The sequence below is a fragment of the Pinus tabuliformis genome, chromosome 4_2 (genome assembly GCF_031772625.1).
Source record: "Pinus tabuliformis cultivar Carrire ecotype Pingquan chromosome 4_2, CPIR1, whole genome shotgun sequence".
NCBI lineage: Eukaryota > Viridiplantae > Streptophyta > Pinopsida > Pinales > Pinaceae > Pinus > Pinus tabuliformis.
In genome coordinates, this window is record NC_142304.1 from 384,720,896 (window position 1) to 384,747,310 (window position 26,415).

The 26,415-nt window shown below is 40.2% G+C and overlaps 1 pseudogene; it reads left to right on the forward strand.

The window, feature by feature from the left end:
• Window positions 1–632: 632 nt before the first annotated feature.
• Window positions 633–25,951, forward strand: LOC149169551 (triacylglycerol lipase OBL1-like; annotated as a pseudogene).
• Window positions 25,952–26,415: the final 464 nt, after the last annotated feature.

Genomic DNA, 26,415 nt, shown 5'->3' on the forward strand with positions numbered 1-26,415 from the left:
CTATGTAGGTGATCAGTGAGAAGAAGATTAATAATGAAAAGATGGCCCTACAGTGAGACATCGCCCTCACTTCCATGGTGGAACTTACTAACACAAATACGCACATGATTAAGGCCGTGAGGGAAGCTTGCCAAATGGTCCCCAAATTGGCCATTCATGAGGAGGCGGAGGCAGATGAACAGGTCTACAAGCTTGCCACAGGGGTGCGCGATGCTCACATAGAGTTGGCTAAGGTTCAGTTGGAGATGAACCTACAGATTGCAGATTTACAGTTGAAGGCCCAGCCTTCAACTCCGCCAGAAGTAAAGGAGCAGTGTGCAACCGCTGACACCGAGGCAATAGCGGTGGTAGACAGTGCAGTAACATACTGCACACAGTTGTTTGAATAGTCGTTCGAGGTCCTAACGAGCCTGCAGGAGGACCCTAATGTACAACGACTAGAGACAGAGGCGTGACAACTGCAGCACCACTATGACAAAGTAAAAGGTACAGTGTGCACCGTTGCTTTCACGCAGAGACTAGCGAAGCTGCAGGAGGCCAAAACACTGAAAGAATAGGTAGATGCAGTGCAACACAAAGAGGTAGTGTTGAAGGCGTGTTTGAAGCCCTGGTTGGATGAGGCTTATTTAGTCATGACCTCTATTGAAGGCAACCTTGCTAATCTCCAAGCGACTCAGCAGAAGCTTCAGGCTGATTGTTCAGGAGCAGTGAAAGAGCAGATGGTTGACGAAGCGAAGCAGGCGACTGCACAGTGCATTGCCGAGGTTGTCGTCATACAGGTCGAGCTAGGAGGTCTTCTCGCCAAGATCTTCGTGCCCGCAAAGTGACTCGAAGATGAGTCACCAAGTTTGTTTTGGGGGCCTGTTGGGAACGGGTTCCTCCAAGGACGGTTTTGCGGCTAAAATCCCATGTTTTGGGACAATTTTGTAATAAAGTTGTAAAGTCTCCGCATTTTGTGGTCGCAGAGAGAGAAGGTATCAAGAGTCATAAAGGGTTGACCACCCTTATTTTGTAAAATGTAAAGTTGGCTGTAAAGATCCACCCATGGTCCACAGACTATGGGATTGTATAAAAAGGAACTAAGTAAGTAAGCTCTAAGTAGTTTTGGAGTAACAAGTCTGAAGTAAGAATGGATAGCAAAGAATAGGAGTTTTGGGAGAGAAGTCTAAGTGTTTCAAGTCTTAGCGTAGGTAGAGGCTCTGCAACTGAGTGCACAGAGGACTAGGGTGGAAGTCCGCAGCTGAGTGCGTGGACCCCTGCAGCTGTGTGCGCAGGGCGGATAGAGTCTGTGTTAATCAGAAGATATCAATAAAGAGAAGTATTCTACAAATTATGTGTATTTATTTCTTGTTAATGCATAAGTCATGCTAGAGCTTTCAGGTTGCTTACTAGGTGTTTGCATTTTCTTTCCTCGGGGCATCAGTTACCGATAATAATTATCTACTATGCCCTTTGAATTCCTTCAAAATAATTTTTCAAACCAAGCTTAAGCAAAAATTTAAAAAAATCTACACAATGTTTTTCACTTTGTAGGAGCTCGATATTGCCTCTGATGTATCTCTATAATTTTGGATCATCTAGTTCTACAATTGCGACCTGCAGTAGCCCTCTGTGTCCTCTTTCCAATGCCACCAGTCTTATCCAAATTGGATTTTCCAGGAAGAGTTATGACAAATCTCCCACAATGACCTAATTATAGACTAGTTTAGTAGAGTGAACTTGTACAACGTGTCACGTGTTCCTGTTTCGACCTTTGGCTCTGAAAAATATATACAAGAAACTACAGTCCGTCCTCATTCTGCACCTTCTTACAAAATTTCAATCCAATGCTCAGAGAGAAAGTTATGATGATTTTCCCTAGGTCACCTGTTTGGAATGTAATTCAAGAGTCTGCAAAAAGACCAACTTCCTCAGATCATATCTCCATAAATATAGTGTGAAAAGCTCTGAAATTTGGATTCGAGGCTCAGTACAATTTCGTCTCAAATGGGTTTTGTTTTTCACTTCTAAAACATCGCAGAAAAAAAGTTATAACGAAAATGCCACAATGACCTATTTGGAGCAGCGAAACCCTAGAATCCAAAGCTCTGATACCAAATGTTATGAAACCAGCTCACAAAAAGATAGAAAAGAGAGATCAACGCCTTAGAATTCAGCCTCTTCGAGAGGGCAACTTCCTTTACATTACACAAATGAATGATTCTTTGATGATTCAAATGACAAAACCTCCTTTCTATATATAGGAGTCTAAGGAGTCACAATATAACCCAGCCAACCTAACAATAATAATATAAAGGCACAAAAATAACAATAGAGGGATTATATGGGCCATAATAATAACAATATGGGGACAATAGGGGCACAAAAATATTAATAAGTGATAAAACTACAATAGTAATGGGGTAATCACTAGTATTATAGGGACCTAACAGTTCCCTACCACGTTTACGAAGCTAAAGGGGATAATAGGAGACCAGGGTGTTATGAAGATCACATTAAAACCTGACGCGAAGCCGATTAAGCAAAGACTTTACCGCCTCAATCCGAAGTATAAGGAGAAGGTCCACTTAGAGCTAGACAAGATGCTAACGGCAGGCATCATTGAGCCTGTAGAAGAATCTGATTGAGTAATCCCAATGGTGGTACAGGAAAAGAAGCAAAAGGATGAAATAAGGATATGCATAGCTTTTTCCTCCTTATTTCAGTTCAGGTCTCCACGTCTAACCTGTCCCTTTAGGGACAATCACGTTGAGGGGCCTTCTTCTCCTTATATTTGGGAAGAATGAAAGGTTAGGGAGGGGATTCAAACTTGACTGTTGCATTCCCCATATCACGAGTTTTCTTAATAAAGCTTCCGCAATAAACATGACTAGTATTTATTCAGAAATATATGTGACCATGATAGTGGTACGTTAAAATTCAGAAATGACTTCTTCATGCGAGCCCATCTACTTTAGAAGTGCCAATTCTATGAAGTGGATGTCTTGGTTCTTTCGGCCAAATATTTCTATTATCCTTTACATAAAATATTCATAGGAAGTAATGTTGGCATGCCCCAATGTTACTAAACCATGATACCACCATTCATATGCTTCCCCTTCTATATGCAAAGTGGCAAATTGGATCGCGTTTGCATCTGGCCTATGGTTGAACCTGAAGTAGGTGTCCAATTTTTGCAACCAAGTTCTTGTTGTATAATTAAATGATCCATCAAATGAGGGAAGGGAAATTTTACTCACCTTGCGTATTAGATTTGAATTAGGTTGTCCCCTGGGTCTATTTCTCAATCTAAAATAATGGTATTAATTGAAGTTCATAGCAACTCACGTGTTTTCTTCTAGCACTGTCGTATTCCCGAAAATAACCATCCAACAGTATGTTTGGTTCAACAACATCATGGTTTGACATGGCTTGATTGTTTGTGAATTGAGGAAGCAATGGTCGGTAACTCCTTCTATTGGTTTCTATGGTGTTAGGAGGACTAGGGTTATGATTCCTACTCCCTTCCATGTTAGTTTTGTTGTTGCAAGAAACATTTTGATTACCTATGAGATGAGTCATCACTTGAGCAAGTTGTTGCTAGCCCTAGGCCAAGGTATGCATTATCTATTGTCCTTGTTGTAGCCCCTATAATATTAAATGTGAGATTTTTGTCTATCCATGTATCAATACATGTAAGAGATCCTTGGTGTTTGGATCTCCTCGTTCCTCCTTACCCTCCATGATTTCCCTATGGTTACCCTAATTGTAAGGTTACTTGTATTTCCTAGAAACATGGACAAAACTCACAGGTTGGAAGGATTCTAGTGCTTTGAAACCATTGTAATATACTAAGGTGATTTCCTCAGTAGGCTTCCAATAGTAATATAATTTTTTTTAAATTTATTTAACAATAAAATTCAACACAACAATTTATTTCATCCCAAACGATATGATAACATTAGTGTGTATGATTCAAAAATATAAAACCCAATACTAAAATAAATATCAACGACAATTTTCAACGGTACCGTATAAGTATTCAACCATTCATCAACGATAAGTCATGCTCGATAGTTTGGTCAAAGAAGCCCATGCGACGTATGATCGAGATACTGTAATATTTAGTTATATTCCATAGATATGACTATGATCATCAATAATAGACTAGAGACAAAATTTAATGAAATACCCTAACCAATTGTTGGATCAATTCGTAGTGAAGAAACTTGTGCGATATTCATCCAATCAAGCTACCTCAGGCCTGCATAAGGCTTATTCTGACTCTTCTCACATTCTTCAGTCCTTCTCAAGTTACAAGAATCTGCAAGAGCTTATTTATGTCTACTACAATATGTCCTCACTTATACAGAGACATAATTTTCCTCCTAGATTGGAATGAATTGTTGTCACCAGAGGCACAATTTTCTTCCTTCATCACCTCTCTACCTCACATCGAAAACGGGGATATGAACATATGAGAATAGTTGAAAAGATCTCACCGCCCAATTAATATGTTGATGTTTGTCTAAAAAATTCCTTGGTTGTCACAACTCCAATTCAGACGTCCTTTTCTGTATTCAATCACTAGATCTGTGGTCAAATTAGGAAACCACAATAGTCATAGAGAGTTCAGGGTTCCAAATCCTGATGTTTGATATCACCCACAGAATTGTGAAAGGTCCTTACAAGGATCCCTAATCCTATGCGTAGTTAGCAGACATTTTTTTCTTCGCTCTGACATCCACTTTACTCCAGGATACTTCTATAATTGAATGTTTATCCCTTCACTATGCCAAAATATGATTTTAGGGTGACAAGACTCTACTACTTTTTTATTAAAAAATCAGAACAATGATCCCAGTCGAACACATAAAATTTAATTGTCTCTAAAATAAATCAAACCCTCATTGTTCTTCAGATTCTTCCTGCACCATATAAAATACCAATACCCACAGAACTTGTTGTTGAGATAAAACTTGTGCCAAAATAGAGAGAGGAATAGAGATACCAAATAGGGTGGAATCTTTCACCTCTGAAATTGACGAGAAGTAAAGGGGTACTAAAACCCTCAAACCTAATGCTCAAGAACAATTGAATTGATTCACCTTGATGCTCAAAATGAATCCAACCCTCCTCTATTTATAGGATTCCTTGAGGGGTTTCATCTTCATAAATGGTTGATTAAATCTTACTCAAAACCCCAATTCTGGTATTTTTTGCCCAGCTGCTCGAAAACTTGCCCAACAATGGGTAATTTTGGTGTTTTCTCCTTTTTAGGTGGATTATAGATGATCCATGTGGATATTGGTGGCCACCTGCCTACTCCACCTAGACCTTCAGTCTATTCCCTTGTTTATTTCAGCATTTACTATTATTAGCAGTTTTTCGGGTCCTAAACTTCCGGAATAGTTTTGACCCCCTAAACAACATTTTTTTGAGGTCCGCTACAGGCCAAAAACCATAGGCAAGGGTTTGACACAAATATTGTAGTACTTGGGGAGACATTTCCAACAAGGTATCATATGCACCAAACAAAGATACTATGACCAAGTTGCGACCCCTAGAAGTTGGTTGGCCAACTAACCCCAACAAGCCCCACAAACTCTTGGCATTACATCTCTTGGGGTAGGGGTTTTGGTTTTTTAGGGTTTTCTTTTGTTGTTCAATAATAAATAGGCCCTTGAGCATCATTGTAACATTCAGAGGCATGTAGATACCACATCTCTTCTCAAAGATAAGCTACCATCACCCAAGTTAGTTTATTTCTTTTTCTTTTGTAAGAATATTTTAGTATTCCAAGATTAATGAAATGAAGTGTCACTTCTACTGCATCTTTGTATTTATGGCTATATATGTAATTTTTTACGTTCTTGTTTAAGTTCAGATCAGTGGTATCAAAGCAGTCTTCTCGTTCTCTGTTTTTCTTTACATGTCCCCAATGAGGTCGGGGTATAAGAAGTTAGGACTCAATCTGGTTGAACCCTTGCAAGACCAACCTCACAAACCCCGATGACCTCCCATGGTAGAAGAAAATAAAGATGAGGGGATAGGAGATCCTTTCAAAACATTACTTGTGGAAGCCCTTGAGCGACAAAGGAACGGAGTGATCGTGGAGCTGAGGGCCCGCGAACACCGTGCTTTGTAGGTGATCAATGAGAAGAAGATTAATAATGAACAGATGGCCCTACAGCGAGACACCGCCCTCACTTCCATGGTGGAACTTACTAACACAAATACAGGCATGATTAAGGTCGTGAGGGAAGCTTGCCGAATGATCCCCGAATTGGCCATTCCTTAGGAGGCGGAGGAAAATGAACAGGTCTACAAGCTTGCTACAGGGTTGCGCGATGCTCACACAAAGTTGGCTAAGGTTCAGTTGGAGCTGAACCTACAGATTGCAGATTTACAGTTGAAGGCCCAGCCTTCAACTCCACCACAAGTAAAGGAGCAGCATCCAACCCTTGTCACTGAGGCGATAGCGGCAGTAGACAGTGCAGTAGCAGATTACACACAGTTGTTTGAATAGTCATTCAAGGTCCTAATCAGCCTGCAGGAGGACCCTAATGTACAGCGGCTGGAGATAGAGGCGTGAGAACTGCAGCAACACTATGATGAAGTAAAAGGTACAAAGTGCACTGTCGCTCTCATGCTGAGACTGGAAAAGTTGCAAGAGGCCAAAACACTGAAAGAACATGTAGATGCAGCACAACAAGAAGAGGCGGTGTTGAAGGCGCGCTTGAAGCCTTGGTTGGATGAGGCTTATTCGGTCACGACCTCTATTGAAGGAAAGCTTGCTAAACTACAAGCGACTTAGCAGAAGCTTCAGGCTGATCGTTCAGGAGCAATGACTAAGCAGATGGTTGACGAAGCGAAGCAGGCGACAACACAGTGCACTGCCGAGGTTGTTGTCATATAGGTCGAGCTGGGAGGTCTTCGCGCCAAGATATCCGCGCCCACAAAGTGACTCGAGGGCGAGTCACCAAGTTTGTGTTGGGGGCCTGTTGGGAACAGGTTCCCCCAAGGATGGTTTTAGGGCTAAAATCCCATGTTTTGGGACAATTTTGTAATAAAGTTGTAAAGTCTCTGCATTTTGTGGTCGCGGAGTGCGAAGGTGTCAAGAGTCATAAAGGGTTTTCCGCCCTTATTTTGTAAAATGTAAAGTTGGTTGTAAATAAAAGGAACTAATTAGGTAAGCTCTAAGTAGTTTTGGAGCAGCGAGTCAGAAGTAAGAATGCATAGCAAAGAATAGGAGTTTTGGTAGAGAAGTCTAAGTGTTTCGGCTCTTAGCGTAGGTAGAGGCTCTGCAGCTGAGTGCATAGAGGACTAGGGTGGAAGTCCACAGCTGAGTGCGCGGACCCCTGCAGCTGTGTGCACAAGGCGGATAGAGTCTGTATTAATCAGAAGATATCAATAAAGAGAAGTATTCTGCAAATTATGTGTATTTAATTCTTGTTAATGCATCTGGTTATATTGTGTTTTGGGTTTAATTTACAATGTTCATGTGATGTGTGAATGTATGTGACTGTATTGGTTAATTGAACGCAAGTAAGAATATCTGTTTACACGACGCTAACTGTGGTTGATTAGTAAGATAAGTAAAACACTTAAGATAACTTGGGAACCTATACAATACGCTGTCAAAGCAGCGTGAAAGTACTTGGATTGCAGGTTAAGGCTGCTCGAAGGTCAATCAGACACCTTCGCGAAGGTACTGAAGGGCAGAATAAATGCTAGACTGCGAGAGCCCTAAAGCTTAGTGACCTGCGTGAAAGTAGGAATGGAGGGTATAAACCGACATCACGACCATATTAGGGTGCGAAAACTTGGTTCCAGCATCCCCCCATACTGCTTCGGGTGAGACTTCGGTCCGCGCTCCGCGAGCTGATGCCGAAAGGGCCAGCAGTGTAGGGATTTGTTTGGCTAACTAACGTTGAACCTGGTTCAAGCCCCATGAAGCCAACACCATCTTCGTTGACGTTCGTTTACAAAAAAAAGATAAACCCATTAGGGAGTTGAATTCAATCCAAAGCCTCCTCTCGCCTTGTGTCTTTTCAGTGTACTGCACAGCCTGTCTCTGTACCTTGTCCTCTGTTCTTGGAAGCATGGAAGATCTTGTAACAAAAATTTGGCGCAAGGGGGAGTGACATGCAACAACAGGTTATGTCACAAACAAAGAAGTCAACCACAGATTTGAGAGCAGATGGGCAAGACTCTAAGAGGAAAATAGAGCTTGGAGAATCCCACTCAAAAGTGGATGATGGTTGTCGAGACCATAAAATTGAAACTCGTTATGCAAGCATGCATATGGATGAAGAAGATGCAACAAATATTGTATAGAGAGAAGCAAGATCCTTTGTATGTGAAGTAGTGTAAGAGCTTATAAATGCTCAAGGAATCCATTGTAATGTGCATGATGAAGATGATGGTGAATCCCACTGTGTCAAAACAAATGTGGATGATGACTACAAAGTGAGATGTGAATTGGTGCAACCAACCATAGTTGATGGATTTTACATTGTTTTTGAATATGCAGGTGTTCAGAATAGCATGGTCGAAAAAGTTGAAAACAAGGTTCTTAATAAATTTGATGCACATTTGAAGCTCATTGAACAATAGATTCAGAAACCAATAGAACAAATTGAAGTGAGTCTTAAGGCAATAGCTGGAATAAAATAATTGAATGAAATGATGAATAATGATCTTGAGTGTGTAGATTACATGAAAAAAGTAGCAGTACCTGATGATGAAAGTGAAAAGAATGATATGAAAGAAAAAGATGAATGCATTGAAACCATTTTCCAACAATGGAGTCCATAAGAGATGAGATTATGTTATGCAAAAATATGGTAGAAAGAAAGTTAGGAATGTAAAGCACAAGAAGAATATAAAAGAGGACAATTTAAAGATGTAATGTTGTGGCAACAGTCCATGGTTGAACGAATATTTTCAGATGAGGGTGTAGTAGAGAAGATCAGATTGTGTTTCAACACAAATTCAAGAAAAGTCAAAGAAAAATTACAGCAACAAAACAACAAGTAAAGAAATATGGAGCCTACAACAAGAACATGCAACAGAGAATGAAGCAATTTTGAGGATTTAAAATTTGGAAGAAGAGAAAAATAAAATGAAAAATTGTGAAAGTCTTGAGTCATTGTAAGCCTAGCTAAGACATAGACCAGCAGGCATGTTTGGGTGATGATTGAGTCAATTTCTATTGTAATCCTGACAGGAATAATTGAGTCAAGTTGAGTCATGTTTGAGTTATGTTGAGTCATACGGTCATAATTAAGGGGGAGTGTTAGAAATTGTAATTACTCTCGCATGCCGGAGTTGGCTAAAATTAGAGATTCAGTTAACTGAGCATTGAGTCAAGTCAAGTGATGGATAAAGATAATTTTCTTAGGGTTTTAGGTGTAGGGGAGTGCAATATTACCTGATTTTTCTCCTGATGAACCTACATCCCCTTTATGTTGATTATGTGTACTAAATAAAGAACATATGTCAGCCAAAACTCACATTTTAACGCTTTGGCATAGAGAGATTCCTCTTGCATAATTCTCAAAATTGTATCCAAATGCCTCAGAGATCATCCCATGTTCTCTTGTAAATGATAAGGTCATAAAAGAACACTAATAAAAACTTGCTTAGCTTCTTGTTGAAGATACTTTTCATACAAAATTGGAAGGTAGTGGAGGCATTGGTTAGCCCAAACGACTTGGCCAAAAATTCAAAATGTCCATAATGACATCGAAATGTCGTTTTCGGCACGTCCTCTTCTCGAACTTGGATTTGATGGTACCCTGAACATAAATTAATTTTTGAAAAGTAAGTTGCTCCATGAATTTCGTCTAGTAATTCACCAATCCTGGGGACAGGGTACTAATTTTGGATAGTTTTCATGTTGAACCCTCGGTAATCAATGCACATTTTTCACCCATCATCCTTCTTCTTTACCATGACCATGGATGAGGCAAATGGACTCAAGTTAGGTGTAATGTGGCACATTTCTAACAGTTGGATGCTATTTTCTATTTCATCCTTAAATTTCTTTGGGTGTAACTAAGCATGGGGATCACAGGATTAGCTCCTTCTTCCGATTTTATAGTGTGCACGAATCCTCTCTTAAGAGTCAATCATGGAGGAATATCACCAAACATTGAAGCATGCTTGTCAATTATTTGTTGAATATTTGTGTTGTACTATGGTTTATCACTACGAGGTACCTTTTGGCTCATGATTCTGCAATTTGTTTCATATGTGACATCGTCGTACTTGAAGTAGCTTCCATTCTTCTAGCTAAAACAACCTGTGGCCCACCATTTTCAATACCTCTCAAGACTACCCCGATGATCATAAATTGTATTTATGAAGAATATACCATTTCTCTATCAGATTTTGATTTCACTTGTATAAATAGTAAAACTTTTCGAAAAATCTGACTTTTATTATTGACAAATAGAGTTAACTTTACCCTGAATATGATGTTAGTTTCAACTTCACAAAGAAATCAGGGATGAAAGTAACTTTTGGAAAAAAATTGTTTTATGCCAACGCAATGAAAAGTATCATCAATAGCAAAATAAGTATTCTCTGCAGAACTGCTGTTCTTAAACTCTATTATTGTCGTCCAGAGCTTTCTTAAGGAAAAACAATGACTTCCTCCCTGTTAAGGAAAATCGCAGCATCCAGAGAAACAATCCAAGAAAACACTATATCTCAAAGAATAAGAGGTCTCATCACGAACCGGCTTATCATGATCACAGATATTATAACTTGCTGACTTTGCCACTACTGTCTATCAAAACAGGGCAACGACTCAAGATTGTTGCAATCAAAAGACAAGGGGTTTCATCGCGAGCCAGCTTGTTCAGCAAAAGTGTAAATCAAGTGAATGACTATGTCATAATTTGGCCACCAAACCAAGACATTGTTCTTTAGAGAATAAAAAATCAAAAAAGAAAGAAAAGTGTCAAAAGGATTTTTCTCTGGAATGTTGTAAATAACCTCAAGCAGGAAAAAGGATCATTGCTAGATAATATGGTAACCCTGTCGAGGCTATGGACGCTTGCGGGCAGCAGAGGCTCTACCTACGACAAATGAGCATACTTTACAAATCCAGTACGCAGAGAAGACCTTATTTTGTCTTTGAAAAGACTGAGTAATGTCTAGGGTGAATACAAGAAATAACCCAGAGGAAGCAAACAATCGGAATGAAATAAAAAGTTGTGACGAAACATCATTGACAGGATAAGGGGTAATACTCTATCCGTCCATAACAAAATTTAGACATAAGAAAAAAATTTCTGTTTTGGAAGTGAAAATGCAATAGAACAAGCAGAGATAACTGGTTCTTCACAGTGAATCGCCATTGTTGTGGTCACCAACAACCCCCCCTCTTTGCTTGGTATTAGCAATAACGTCGAGCAAAGGGGGGACCCTGAACAAAAAAATCCCAAAAAATATTTTGTTAATTTTTTGTATTTTTCTCCCTAAGGCTTAAATCGCATCGCAAAGAAAGGCTGAAGCATTACTTAAAGCGCGAAAAGTAAAACTGCGAAAGAGCAATGCGAAGTTCATCGTGTCGCATGCATCTCAAACGCGCTCTAAAAGGAGGACCTCCAAGAAACGCCGATCGCCGATATGCGACATCGCACATCGCAAACGTCACGCTATGGCACCATGAACCATTGAATAAAATCTGCGATCTGCGATCTGCAATGACTGCGCTCTGCGATATCAATAAACTGCGATCTGCGATCTGTGATCTGCGATCTGAAAAGACTCATCACACGATAAACCCAAGACCAAGCGCGCGCCTTAAAGGAAATTAATGACCGCATGCTTGAGTATCAGGGAATGATTGCATCGCATTTATCGAAGAGTCAAGTCATGATGAATGTCAGGATTATGCATTCATTAGAGTTTAATGCTTTTATGTCAATCTTTTCATTTCCTTTCTTCTTTGCGTAGACTGCAAGACACGCAACTAATATAAATCTATATGCAGGAAACATCTGAGAGAAAGAGGAAAGCGCCTGTTATCACAAAATCACTACTGAGGGCTGCAACCAAGCAAGATTTCATGTAACTCTTTCAACCAGACTTTAGACCAAAGATTAGCCTCTTTGGTCAGAGAGGGCTCTCTCACAAACTCTTGATAAAAATCCTTCACTACAACAGATGGCTAACTCTTTACTCATTCATGAAAACAAAAGCTGGTTGGATACATATCAAACTGGTCCTCATTGGGCTATGGAGTCTCATACACTAAGTAAACAAGAAAAACATAGTCATTTCATGGAAGTCAAGGCTCTTTGCATTAAATGTTCAAACATACTCCATAAAAACCACAGCTTGCCAAACACACAGGAAGTCAGAGCATAAAGTATGAATTCTGAGTGATTGTGCTACAACAAGGCTGTAAAAGAACATAAAATATAAAACACCATCATTATATTTGAACACAATAATCCATCGAGAATCTTGAGAAGAAATCAACACTGTTTTACTATTACTGTCACAAGTCTTACAATGGCCCAAATGACTCTGTTTTTGTATAAAATGTCCAACCTTTTTTACATCAGAGTCATTTCTATATATAGCAAACCAAAATACTACTACCTGAGACTCCTCAACAAGCATGAAGGGAGCTTGGAATTCTATCATTAATTATCTTATCTATATCTTAAACAAACTAATTAATTACAAAGGTATTGTGCTACGAAAACAGAGGGTTCCATTCCCATTGAAACTTCAAGTCTATCTCCTCGTGTGCATTGATGCGTTCTTGAAATTTGACACCTGTAGCACTTCAATAATAGCCAAGCCAAGCTGGAAGAACATTCACTGAATGAGCAGCTTCGGATGCCTGATATATGGATGATTCATCAACTGATAAGAATCTGTGCCCTATGTTCACGGTCTCTGCCTCCCATTAGTATTCATGCATTTAAGATTATGCTTCAAGCCATTTAATCCTCTAATAGTCACGTATGATGGAAGAGACCTTATGATCTGGCCATCTCATAAACTGAACAGGTGTACCACTCAACACCTCGGCAACCCTACCAGAACCCTAAAAATTCGGATATAAAGTGAAAACTTTAACAAAAGACAAAATTTCACCTTTTCCTTAAATACTTACACCTAGCACCTTTTTAAACATCTGAATGGATTTATATAATCTCCATGCTAGCCTCGAGTCATCCCTTTAAGATTCGCTGACCTCAGCATCAATCTCAAATTTTTCATATAAACAGTCATCTACAGCAGTTTCGTAGCGCGCTACGAAACTGCTGTAGGTAATCAAAATTAAGCATATGAACCTTAAAGCAACAATGACTTAACTCTGTGATCTCTTCAGCTATTTTACACAGGTGTAAGGACTTCAAAAAGTTTCAAAAAGTTTCAACATGATGACAGCCAAAATTTACCAAAATTTGGAAGGCAAATTTCCCCTTGGATCAATTAGCTAGTTTGCCTAGCTTCCTTTTCAAGCTGCTAACTTCTTCCTTTAACACCTTGTTTTCTGCTCTTAAGCTTGTATTCATTTGTTTCATGATTTTTGCCTGCTTCAGAGCTGGCACTGTCCACACATATGCATCAGATACTGAGTCAGTTTGGCTAATCAAACTTGTTCTGCCTTTCATTACAGCCTTTTTATAATTTGTATATCTTACTGCCCTTTCCTTAGAAACATTTTTAATCTGAGGTATTTCTTCCTTTCTTACTCCAGCTTGTTTCTTGATAGCAATAACATTTCCACTTTGACTGATGATAACCTTATTATTCTTGTTCTTGCTTTTGGCTGCTTGAACTATTCCGGTGAAAACCTCAAGTACCTTTGTCCTAGGCACTTCTAATGGTGCCTTCTCTTTCTGCGCTTTCTCCACTTCTTTGATTTGCCTTCTTGTAACTGGTCTGCGTGGCTTAAAAGCATATTCTTTACTTGGCTCTTCAAATTTCAACCTTTTAGAAGCCCTTGATTTTTTAGAACTTTCAGGTGAGGACTGAGTGAGATCAATATGCATTGGCTGCACCGAGTGATCTTGCTCAAATTCTAGTGGTTCAATTTGTACTGGCTGATCTTGCTCTAGTTCAATGGCTTCAAGTAAGTCATTTAAACTACCTTTTGAAATAGGACTTTCTTCCACAGTAACTGACTTTCCTTTCTCCTTGTTTAGTTGACCTCTGGTTCTCACCCTTGAAATCTTTTCAACTTCACTTGATTTAGCTTCATCCTTCTTTTTCTGAATCTTCTGCTTTGATGACTGAGGTGTTTCCTTAGATGATGACTTAGGAGTTTTCTTCACTGATGCTTCAGGTGTCTCTTTAGCTGCCACAGACTTCTCTGATTTCCTTGATTTAGTTTTAGGCTGCTTATGGTCTGTCACTTCTCTTCTAAGTTCAGCCAAAGTGGGTTCTTCACTCCTTTCTTCCCTTTCTCTCACAGGCAATGGAGTGAGGCCTGTTTTGCTTGGGAAGCCGGCCATAAACACAAATGAATCCCAATCTCTACCAATTTTTTGTAAACTATCCAACACCAGCAACTTTACTAGACCATGATGAAAAAGGGATGTTTCACAACTATCTTTCTTTAACTGAATTTTATCACACATTTTGCTAATGCTCCTGAACAAATAGAAAGGTATGTCTATTGAAACCTTACCTGTGAAATGTAACAGAAGTTTGAAGTGGTAGGAGTAAACTTTATTGTACCTACCCTCGCATGTCAGGTATTTCTGGATGCATGTGAGGAGCATAGCATAATTCTCTTTTATATAACTCCTTGGCACCGCTTTGGTGAGGTCTTCATCTACATAAGGTTCCTTCAAAAACTCTTTACAGGGACTCATGTCGAACTTGAAGTTTTTGAACCATTCTTGGCCACCCCTCGGAATTTCAGTGACAGTGGAAATAACTTCAGGAGACACCGGAAAATCTAACATTGCCACCTTCGAATTCAGTCCAGTGAAATTTAATGCGAAAGCCTTCGTCACCTCTGCATGTCCTCCCTTCAATTTTTCGCAAAACCGCCAGCAGCCAGCATTTCGAAAGGCTCTTGCTACACCTTCATTCCTGAGAGTAACATCTAACCCCTCCGGCTCTGTCCTCACACACTTACCGGATCGGTGTTCCCTCCTTTCCATCTTGCTTTGAATATTTTCACACAGGAAACTAATGGTAGCTTGTAGCACGAAAACAAACTTCGACTTTGGAGTGCAGGCTTGCTTGCAATGGTCCCTTTAAATAAGAACTTGGGCTTCTCATACAACAATCATGTTTACACATTATGAAAAACCCATTATGATATAACCATCCCTTGTAAAATCCCTTAAACTGACACTCAAATGCATGACTCTAGACCTTATGGCGGAATGATGGTTTATCAAGACCTGGAGAGGACGTAAACTGACAAACATGACCGGACCTATGACTCACCCGTCCCGGATTTGACATTGCAAGAGAAAACGCTACAAACACCCCGAAACCCCGATTTCGTAGCGCGGACAGTTCAAATTTAACAAAACGCGCTACGAAATGGCTGCCGACAGTACGCTGCGAAAAGACAGAATCATCATTGCGCAGCTAAATGGACCAAACAAACATGCGCTGCGAAACTACGCAAAGTACTAATGACATGACAGGCTTTAACTAACAATGATGGAGGCTATCTAATGATCTTTTCTTTACACGAATTCACATCAATACCTTTTGAAATTCAAATTTCAAATTGACATACACCAATAAACCTATTCACAAGACTTAAAACCTTTATATGAAACTTATGGACAACCTTATATACATGAACTATAGTTCTGAGTGATAACAACGCCAATCAAATAGCAGAGAGAAGATGCCTCCGCAAACGAATGCCGCATGCAGCAGGACCGCGGATTCCAGACTATCAGACAACCGACACTAATGAAATTAGACTATCCAAGACTCAGAGTTAAAGGCGCACAAAAGCAGCGTGTTCACAAAAGATCCTGAAGCTCAGACTTGGTAAAGCAGAGAAAGAAGCGCATAGGAAGGAAGACGCTCCAGAAAAACCTGGAACAAAGAATGGAAACAATTCTCGAAACAGGGGGATGTCCATACAACGCGACTCCTAACCCACTCAGTCATTCGCACGACCGGAAACCGAAACAGCAACAGCAAAATCAGTTCGAGAAGAACCTGGGTTGTGCTAAGTATACACGCGGCGAATACACCCAGCTAGAGAAAGGTTTTCGAAAATATCTTCTGGTCTGTCAGAAGGAGGTGCCAGCTCTTGTTATTTCCACTTTTATCTCCCGAGCAAAAGAAGAAGGCAGCCAACCGACTCTTCCCAGGAAAGCGTTGCGCAGTTGACAGCACTAAAGAGAATATACAGAAACGGTCAGAAATTAGATTTAAAGTTTTAGAAATAAATTTGCTTTTAGTAAAGGGCGGTCATTTGAAGCCGATTCCCTAAATTCGTGTAATTAAGATCAATTAGCTAGTAGTATTTAACCCTTCTCATGGCATTTGGAGAAGGGTCCGGAAATCTGTCAAAAAACTTGTCCTCAGAACATGCACTTCTGCACCCTCAGAGGAGGTTTTTGATGAATGGATGGATCGAGATTTATTTATGTTTGCATTTTAATGTCTGTTACTGATGTTGCACTTCTGTACTCTTAGCAGATATTAGAACAAGTAGAAGTAAATCATTATTGCTTGAAGTTTATTAGTGAAATCAGTCATAAATGGTACTTTTATCTCTTGACTAAATTCTGCTAGTATCCCTAAAGTGATATACAGCTGAGTTCTTTATATGTTACTGTATGAATGTCTGTATTACCATTTGGCACTTCTGTACGGTGGAGTCATTTATTTATGCTTGACATATAGAAAACTGATTATGCGATATGCTGTTCACAACTACTCTACCTAACTTCTTATGCAGAATGGTTTATCTTTATCGATTTATATTCTGATAACAGTTGAATGATCTTTATTACCAGCTGTTGTTAGAAATCTTTCTAGATCGCATAACAAAAGAAAACACCCCGGGTTAGCGTAGATTAGATGTATTGTTTCTCTTCATTAGATCACATTAGTATAGAAGTAGTTTAGCTGTTAGAATTAAGACTAGTTCAGAGAAACCTTTTAGATTAATATCATCAAACTCTACACACACACGCACACCCTTCACATTGGGAAATTGGTCCCATTACCCCCAGTCGGACCCGCTACTCCAAACGGGCAAGGAGCCGCCAACCAGGTTCCGGACCGGGTGGGTATCCCCCTTGTTGTTGACCGGACTTCGGGGCTCTCAACATGACCTCTGTCTCAATATTTCTCTGTTGTTTATGTGTGGTGTCTTCAGGAATCGAATGATACTCCGCTAAGGTTGTGTTTAGTATGGTAGGCCAATAGGGGGACTTTTGCTGAAAAATAATTCGATTCCTAGCTATCCATAGTGCCCAGCAAATGAGGAGAGGTATATTTCTTTCCTTGCCTATGATGTCTTTCCACCAATTATTCCATGCATCCTTTAAGTTATTTTCGTGCCATCAACAGTGAATGGAGAGCGTTGAGAGAAATCCATTCCATAGCTCTTGCGAGGTAAGGCAGTCCAGAAAGGGGTGATCTATATCTTCATTGTTGTTTTTGCGTAGGTGGCACCAAAATGGCCCTTAGAAAGATCATTTCATTAGGTTTGCTCCCGTCGGGACCTTGTTTTTCAGTATAGACCATAGAAGCAACTTCATTCTTGGGGCGGCTTTTAACTTCCATAAGAGGTTCCACTAATGCTCAGTGACTGGTGGCTTGAGGGGATCCATTAGAACTAGATATCTGATCTTGGGGGCATAATTGGCAAGGCCCCAAATGAGCTCATCGTCTCCTTCTGAGATCCTGATATGGGCCTCAGTTAGTGCAGATATGTAGTCTCTCTAGTCTTGTTGCCTGGGCAGGGGAATATTCAGAGCTAATCCAGTTTTCCAGGCCTGTTGTGCCAGAGAGGATCGACCATTGTCCACAATATGACATATATGTGTTATGATCTACAAGATGTGTTCTCAGCTCTCCGAGAAGTCTATGTGCATTGCCAAAACCTACCCAGGGGTCTTCTCCTATGCGCACCAGGGAACTAGATCATATTCTCCAAGTTAATCCATTTCTTATCAGGTCCACAGCTTTTGTTACTGCCTTTTAGATGATTGATATGTTCCTGCTAGATTGGTGGCCTTGTCTAATCCAATCGAGTGGGTTTGAAGGGGTGATGTATTTTGAAGTAACATCCTTCGTCCAAAGACTACAGTTATTGAGTAGCTTCCAACCCAACTTTTCTGCAAGTGCTTTGGAAAAGGTGTCCAATATCGATCCCCCAACCACCCCATCGTTTAGGCAGTGCTAGAGATTCCCATCTTGTCTAGGCAAAAATTCTCCCTGTCTATTTCCCCTTCCATAGAAAGCGACAACAGATATTTTGAAACCTATCCAGTATGCCCCTGGGAATCGAAGCTAAGGTCATCCAGTATATAGATGTTGCTTCTAAAATGGATTTGATTAGTACCAACCCGCCTACTTTGGACAGGTATTTATGGTACCATATGTTCAAACGCTTTTCTACATTAGTAATGAGCCAGATCGAATCTGCAATTTTGTAACCAAATAGCTTCAGTCAGTAGCCAAGGTATCTCAGACCTTCCTCTATAGGATGGGTAATAAAGGGAAATCTCCTTAGGGCAAATTGTAATTCGTTTTGGGAGCACCCGGATGCTGTTAAAGTGGATTTAGCTTCGTTTAGCACCATTCCCGTGGCCATTTGAAAGGTACCCATGGCTTGGTGGAGAGCAGTGAGATCGCTAAGGCCGTCGTTGAGGAATATGAGAACATCATCCACAAAGAGAAAATGAGTTAGTATAGCTATGTCAGTGGTTTTGATACCCCTGATTCTCCCCTATCTGTGTTCTTCTCCTATAATTTTGCTTAGGCCCTCCATGATGAGAAGGAACAGTAGTGGGGATAGGGGGCATCCCTGTCTGAGTCCCTGCTCAGCATGAAAAAATGGGGATGCCGATCCATTAATAAGAACACTGTAAGGAACATCAGTGATACATCTCATGATCCACTTAATGAAAGTATAAGGAAATCCCAGTTGAGTTAATAGGATTTGGAGGTATAGCCAATGGACTCTATCAAAGGCTTTAGATATGTCTATCTTCAGAATCATTTCTTTTGTTTTCTTGAGCGTTACGGAATGAAGGAGTTCTTGAGCAGTACCAATCACCTCATCTATCTGCCTGTTATGTAGAAAGGCAAATTGTTCATGGGATATGTGGAGGGACAGGATTGGCTTGATTCGATTGGCTATAATCTTGGCTATAATTTTGTATATGCAGTTGCATAAGGATATAGGCCTGAAGTCATCAAAGGAGGAGGGCTTGTCAGCTTTGGGGATGAGAGCAATAAAAGTGGATTTAAGGCCTCCCGGTATCCTTCCGCTCCTTCTGCTTTCCTCTATAATTCACAGGAGGTCTGTTCCTAAAACCTCGAAGAAGGCGATGTAAAATTCCACTGTCCATCCATCTGGCCCTAGACTTTTGTCCTTCTTTAGCCACTTCAGAGTGTCTTCTAGCTCTTCTAGTGAAACTTCTCGCGAGAGTTCCTATTCCGCCTCCTGATCTACATAGCCGGGAAAGAGCTGCGCAATTCGCATTACTTCAGCCATGGTGGCATTGGGTGGAGCCTTGTAGATATTGTTGAAGTGCAAACATGCCAAAGCATCCAGCTCTCGGAAGGATTGAACTGATCGTCCCTGTGTATCTTTGAGCTCCCTCCTCCTTCAGCCAGATGGCCCGTCTTCGGAGTCGACAACTCTCTTCTCTGTCTCTTAACATTTGAGTTCTCTTCTACAGAGATGCGGAGTATTTATCCGTTTGCTCTTGAGATATTATAAAACCTCCCAAATCCTCCTCAAAGGAATATATATCTTCCTTTGCTGTTCTGAGAATCAGCTCTTCCGCTTCCTTTTTCTTCATTGCCCACATCTTGGATAGGGACTTCAACTCCTTCATATTAAGAGTGAAGTCGTGCATGAGGTTTTCTATAGAGCTTGGGGGGTTTTCCTTCCAAAAATTGGTCACCAATTTTATGTATTCCACATCCCGTAGCCATGTGGAGTTAAATTTGAATGGGGCCTTTGGTTTGACTATTACATCCTACAGCTCTAGGTAGATAGGTCGATGATCCGATAGGCCTCCAATGCTCACCCATTATCTAATATGAGATCCCCTATTGACCAAGTATTCTTTTATGAGGAATCTGTTGAGCCATATAGCTAGGCTTGCATCCCCTGTTCTATTGTTCCTCCAGGTGGGCTGCAGTTTGGCTGAGGGGATGTCAATAAAGTTGTGGGTCTCCAAGAGGTTTTCAAAGAAAACAGACAACGCGTCCACCTATGCTTGATTGCCCCAAGATTCTACATACCCCAAGGAGAAATTTAGGTCGCCCCCCAAGATGATGTTATCTTGTTGCAGGAGGGTTGAATTAAACAAAGTCCTCCAAAAAACGGCTCTGTCCTGACAGGGACCATATACATTAATGATCCTGAAATCTACTTCAAGAGTGGGAGAGTAGATGTCTGCTCCCAAGAACCCCCGTCTTCCCCAAACCTTCAGAGTCTTAATGGTACGGTTGCATATGCCCAAGGTTATACCTCCAGATCTGCCCATGGCATCAAGGGAGTGGAAAGTCCAGCATGGTATTGGTAGCCAAGATTCAAGTAAGTGGGTGATAGTGCTTGCAGGGCCAAGGGTTTCTTGAAGGAATATAATTTCTACAAGCTCTGTGGCAAATAGATGCTTTAGGGCTAGTTTTTTATCCGGGCTAGCCATCCCACGACAGTTGAAGGAGAGCAGCTTCATGGAGGGGGGGGGGGAGAAACGGGTTTTCTCTGCTCTAAGGGCCCAGTCGATGGTTTTCTATTTGCTAGATGCGATCTCCTCCCCAGCTTGATGCTTGGCTTTGGAAATATGGGAAGGACGCCCCTGGGTTTGGGAGGAGGGGGGAAAGAGTCTACCTCAAAACCTATGATGTCGAGGCCCTGAGATCGCATTCTAGAGCGAAGGGGGTAACGGGATTCCAGGTGAGAGTGGATAGGTAAAGTGGGAGAGGGAGGGCTGAGGGAAGGAGTAAGTAGGTGGGGGAGGCGCAATGGGGCAGTTCTGAACAATAGGGGATTGATGGAAGAGCCAGGGTGGATGAGAGAGGGAGAAATTGAGGGGTGCGACCGAAGAGTCCGTAGTTCAGTCATGCAGTGGAGGGGAAGACAATACATGAGAAACAAAAGTAGTATCTGCAAAAGAGAAAGGAGAATTTGACATACCCATGGAATGAGCATCCCCTATGGCCTCCTGAGCTCTTGTTAGAGGTGGGGAGGGAGGCCGAAGTGAAGCTTTCCCATGCTTCTTCCTTGATTCTTTCGCATGTGCCTTGTCTGCTTCAGTCGGGACTTGTTGTGACAAATATTCCACTTCCATAGTTGGTTGAGGTTGGTCCCGAGGGGTACGAGCATCCTGGTCTTTGTCCTCTGATTGATTACCCTTCTTGTTAATCAGGGGGAAGTCCTTATATATGTGTCCGACCTTATGGCACCTACGACATCTATAAGGTATGCCTTCATAGTCCACTGGCTGCTTCCGGGTGAAAGATCTCCACTATATGGTAATGTATTCTTGTAACCCTCCCTCGTATCCATATGCACCAGAATCCTAGCAAAATCCATCTTGCCAGTAGATAAATAGGATTTATCAAATTCCATATATGTGCCAATTGAGTTCCCAATGCGTCGGAAAATGTCTTTGGACCAAAAGTGTAACGGGAGCCCTAATATTCTGACCCAGATCTGGCCAACGTCTAGCTGCTCTGTATCCGGGTCAAAAAGCGGTGACCAACACTTCAGGAGGACTGGGGCATGCTCGAAATGCCAGTAGGATGATAGGACCCAATTCATGTGATTTGGCCTGGAGAAACGTAGGGCAAACCACCCTTTCACGAACGTTTGCACTGAGGGCAGGTCGGCTAAATGATGCCCCCAGACCTGTGAGACCCATGTTTTTAGGTGAGCCGTCGTATAGTTCCGCCCTCGAATTCTTCCAACTAGAACCCTGTCTGCGAAATCCATAGTATCACCAGGCTAAATATCCTCCTCAAGCGTAAGAAAGGTGTCGACAACTTTGGTCCAAAAGCACTTAGTCTTCTTGCAGGCCCTCACTTCAGCAGCTGAGTCTCCTTGACGGTCAGACGTATACTTCGATACGGGGGGGTTCTCGGGGGGAAGGGATGAGTCGACAGGGAGGGCATCTGCTAAGGGGGGATATTGGTGAAACTGCCAGAAGGGGGAGAGGATGAGTGCGACATAATCAGGGGGACTTTGGTGGAAGATGGAGTGGGAGGAGTGGAGGGTAAAATAGACAGAGGGGATGGGAGATGTGACCAGGGGTAGGAGACGAAGGGTTAAGGCACCCTGATGCAAACCCTAGGGATGAAGGAGATGGCGGGGGAGTGGAGAGGGACGGCTAAGATGGGGGGTCATCCGGAAAAATCACGTGGTGGTCAGATGGACCTGAGAGAGAGGGGAGGCTGGAAATAGTCTCATGCAACTCGTTGCTAAATGAAAGCGACCCTAGCTTAACAGAACGCGGGGTTGTCCAGATAGAACCCTCCGCCAACGGTTCTTCTGAGTAATCCACCATATCGAGGTCCATCGTTGTCAGGTAACTTGTATTGCCAGCGGCATATGGTAACCGCCAAGGGAGAGAGCAGTAAGTAGAAATAGTCGATGGAAGCCAGGGGTCAAAGCATCAAAACCGTGGAGCAGGTAAATGCGGGTACAGTAAAATGGTGTAAAAAACTAGTTACGGAGGTAGTGAGGGAATATTATAATGAGTCTACCATGTACCGAGGGAGACGTGTACTCACACTGTACAGCCAGCTGCGTCATCGTGCTTCAAACATGCAGCAGCTAACCAAACTCCCCTGCCTGCTGTGCCATCGCACACTTCCAGCCAATCCCACATGTACATGTTAATAAGGCCTTCTATATATATATATATATATATATATATATATATATATATATATATACTAAATAAAATTACCACAAAACCATATTATATATATATATAATTTAAATTTATCAATACATCAATATTATATTATATTGAGACTGATTATCGATAAATAATCAATAGACAAAACCACAATCTCTCTTTTAAAGACCATCATATGTATAATTTAAATTTACCAATATATCTAATATTAAGACTATTTCTAGATAAATAATCAATAGGCAAAACCACAATCTCTCTTTTCTAAGACCATAATATCTTTTTTATTAAAATTTTGGTTAAATAAGAATGAGAGCTTTAAATACGAAAAAAAATCGGTTTATTACGCCGATAGGCATCCCTCCTATTGGAGTTGGGCACTTTAATGATTTTACTAATCAAAAAAATTGATCGGATAGTTTCAATTGAATGATGCCAGCATATTCTCGTAGTTGCCACAATATCAATGGATTGAATTCACACTACTAACTTCCCTGCATATCTAAATCACATGATTAAACATTGTTTAAATTAATTTTTTACAAAGCTCCATTAAAAATTTACCATGCCATTTGTTAATTAACACCTATCAGGATTAACCATAATCAGAAGACTAGAAAATGTAACACACAACTTAAACATACACTTGGCATAGTAGTGGAAAGGTGTATTTTCGATGGGTCTTGTTTATGGCCACGTATAGAGATTAAAAAAATTAAATTAAAAATTCTCTATGCATGTGAAATGAATATCCATTTAAATTCTTAAACGTATGGTTGTTAGAACATGGAGGAATAACTCTCAACAAATAACGTAAAGTTTCTTCGCCCAGCATGTCATAAACCTGACCTTATGTTGATTTAAATTCTTAAATATATGGTTGTCAGAACATGGAGGAATAACTCGCAACATGGATAAGTAACGTAAAGTTTCTTCGTCGAGCATCTCATAAAGTTTCTTGGGTGTTTGCATTTTCTCCCTTTTCCTGCTATCTCTTCTTCAGGGGCATTAAGATCAGGTTCTCTTCAGTCCTTTCTTGATGGGGGCATTGAGATTCAATGTTTTAGAATGCCCCAACTCCATCAAATCGAACGTGAATCAGACTTGGAAAATCAGGGTTTCGCTTATATTGATAAAACTTATCCAGATTGTTGTTGTGCCATTAGCCAACATGGGGATCTGGATAGAATTCTATTTAAATCTGCTTTCAAGAAATGGTGGATTGCTAAAAACACTCTTCAGGCCACTCACTGGTGATTTTATTCATCTTTTTCTTTATTTTATACGTGATTTTAAAGTATTAAGAATTAAGTTTAAGGATTTTATCCTCAACGAACATCATGAGTTAGGGACTGGTGATTTTTATTGGTCTGTTTCTTTCTCATAGAACTCTTCTTAATATATTGAAAATTTGAATAAGGAATTCACCCTTAGCCAACATCATTAATTAGGGTTTGACTGAATGTTTTGATTTGTTCAAGCCAAAGAATCGTAATACCGAGAAGAGGGTCTGACACGTTCCTCAGTATCATCGGCCTTCTTGAGCATTGTGTAAACTTGTATCATGGCGGAACCAGGGGACTTATTGACTCAACCATTGAACCCGGGAAAAATTTCTATGTAGGCCTTTGTGCCATGGCTTCAACTGTAGCTTATGAAAACAAACTGGTTATCAGAAATAGAGTCATAGAACATTGGGAGGTAGTGTTTAGTTTCCATGAATTTTAGTACTTGGTTATTCATGCAAAACTCTATTTGATTTAATAAATATTTCAACCTGATCCTGCAGATGCACTTCGTGGAGTTCTTAGATTGCTGGAACGGTGTATATGCAACTCTTTGGCTTCAATAATCTATGATTCAGTCATATTATATATATATATATAGAAAATAATTGTTCGTTCATTAATTGATGTTAAGATTGACTTGTATATAATCAGATCACTTGCAAAAGAAATCAATGCAAGCCTTTATATTCTGTGATAAGGAGGTGGACGCCCAACTAATAGTGATAGCCTTCAGAGGAACAGAGCCATTTAATGCAGATGACTAGGAAACAGATCTCAATTTCTCATGGTATGAATTCAGTCAAATCGAAAAGGTTCATCTTGGATTTCTGGAAGCTTTGGGTCTTGCAAACTGCTCACAAAACCCCCAGATCTTCGATAATCATAGTAATTTTGATAGTGTTGTGCCTATTGTTGATATTGATAAAGAATATACTGAAAAGCCTCTGGCTTATTATGTTCTTCGTAAGAAATTGAAAGAATTATTACAAGTTCACAGAAATGCAAAATTCATTATAACAAGTCATAGCCTTGGTGGAGCCTTGGCTGTGTTGTTTCCACTAATACTATTTATACACAAGGAAGAGACGCTATTGGATAAAATGGTTGGTGTTTATACATTCGGACAACCAAGAGTTGGAGATGAAGCATTCGCAGAGTTTATGAACAAGAACATAAACGAAACAGTACCCACATATTTTAGAATCGTCTACTGCAATGACCTAGTTCCCAGACTTCCCTTCAACGATCCAATATTTGAGTACAATAACTTTGGTGTATCCCTTTACTACAATAGCTGCTACAAAGAGAAGGTATTTATACTACTGCTCTTCATATTCTCTTCAACCAGAAAATCTAGTTTCATTTCTGATACAATATTTTGTTCAACCTCACACTCATATTAAATGGTTTATTTTTTGACAGAATCTTCTAGAGGAGCCCAATAGAAATTTCTCGCTATTATATTTCATCTCCCTAAGCATAAATGCTGTGTGGGAATTGGTGCAGAGTTTATTCTTGCAATACACAAAAGGAAGGGACTTCAAAGAAACGAAATTGTCGACGCTCTTCAGGATAGTAGGGCTTATAATTCTAGGGATTTAGCAAATGTTCATCCATACTATTATGTTAGGTTTTGTTTCTTTCTCTGTGGAGATGAGAATAAGAGTTCTATCTAATGTTCATCCATATTATTATGTTAGGTTTTATATATTTCTTTGTGGAGAGGAGAAACAAGGTCTTTTAAACCAAACATTCATAAAAGTAATAACAATATTTAGTTGAGAAGTCACTATTTTGAAAATGGTTTTATATGTTAAGTTTTTAAAATAATAGGTTTATATCTTAATAATATTGTTTTAAGGAACTAGGTTTAGCTTTATGGTTTTAGATTAGTATGATTAGGTTTTAGGTCAGTAGGTTTAGGTTTAAGATTTTTAATATTGATGTTCAATGGTTTGTATATTATTAAAATTGAAATAATTGATCTTAAATTGTTATTATAAAAATGGCCCATCTTATTTATCATCCCAAAATTTTAAATAAAATAAACAGCGATGATCCTGAAT